Raw genomic sequence first — 1,631 nt, forward strand, 5'->3', positions numbered from 1 at the left:
TTCCCCAAAACTACACTTGAGCGGGTTAAGCTTCATGTTTATTCTGCGTAGAGACGCAAACTTTTCTAGGATGTCCGCGAGCATTTCTTCTTCAGTGTTGCTCTTAATTACCAAGTCGTCAACGTACGCTTCAAGATTCCTGCCAATTTGGTGTTTGAATGCCGCATCAATTACGCACTGATAGGTTGCGCCTTCGTTTTTTAATCCGAAGGGCATCTTCTTATAACAGTAGATACCTTACGGCGTATGAAAAGCAGTTTTGTCCTCATCTTCCGCAGCCATTAAGATTTGGTGATAACCCTTGTATGCATCTAGAAAACACTTGTACCGAAAACCTGACAGTGATTCCACCTTCCAATCTATCTCCGGGAGGGGATAGTTGTCCTTGGGACATGCTTTATTAATATCCTTAAAATCAACACACATCCGCCAGTTACCGTCAACCTTTTTCACCAACACAGGATTAGCAACCCATGTCTGATATCGCACTTCCCGCAGAATGTTTGCTTTGACTAGGTTATCTACTTCTGCGCACAACCAATCACTGCGTTCAAGAGCCATATGCCGCTTCTTTTGCCTAACCGGCATGAGTGATGGATTAACATTCAATTTATGTTCCGCAATATCTCGCGGAACCCCAGTCATGTCTGATTCGCGCCACGCGAAAACATCTGCGTTTGCGGATAATAATCCATGTAGCTTAGCCTTGGTTTCAGCTGACAAACCTGCGCCGATTTTAATTCGCTTATCCGGATGTAAACGATTCGCTATGACCGCACAGTTTGCGAGTTGTTCCCCCACGCTGGGAGTGCTTATTGGCACAACTGAGCCACACAACTCAGTTGTTTGATGTGACACAATCGTGGCAATGCCTCCCACTGTAGGAAACTTAATCAAGCCATGCACCACTGATGGTATAATGTTAAAACGGCGTATGAAGTTTCTTCCTAGCAATGCGTTATAACGCGAAGTTGATCGGACCACATAAAAATCAACCAACTCATGTCTGACCATCTGCGGATTCCTGTCATCCGCAAGCTCTACCATCAGCTCTATCCGCCCTATCGGCCATGAGCTTTCTCCGGAGAACCCAGATAACGTAACATCAGACTGGCGTAGCTGCGTCCTAACTTCTGCAGGAAGGAAACGATAGCAATGTTCGTACATAATGTCGATGCCACTCCCGGTGTCAACATGCATGCTTTTAATTTGTACTCCGCAAGTAGGGATACGACACTTGATGATAATGGGCTCGTTAACTGTGTCGATTGACATTACAGGAGGAAACATGATTGGGAGAAGTTCCCAGTCATGATGATCATTGTATTTTCTCCTCTGGCTAACTTTCTCTGCGTCAACCATATTAATGGTTAAGTCCGCGTTTTTTTCTTTATCAACTTTTTGCCATGCGAAAGTTTTAGCCTTCGAACCTTCCTCTGCGGATTTTCCCATGTCCTTCTTAGGTGGTTTTAGGTGATCCAATTTACCTGCGCGTAGTGCCTCGAGCACTCGTTCCATCAAGTTTTTGCATCGATTAGTGTCATGCTCGTAGTCGTCATGGAATTCGTTATACTTTGTTTTATCCCGCTTACCAAATTCTGTAAGCGGATTTGGAACCGCAAAGGTTGCGC

The sequence above is a fragment of the Rutidosis leptorrhynchoides genome, chromosome 6 (assembly GCF_046630445.1).
Source record: "Rutidosis leptorrhynchoides isolate AG116_Rl617_1_P2 chromosome 6, CSIRO_AGI_Rlap_v1, whole genome shotgun sequence".
Lineage (NCBI taxonomy): Eukaryota > Viridiplantae > Streptophyta > Magnoliopsida > Asterales > Asteraceae > Rutidosis > Rutidosis leptorrhynchoides.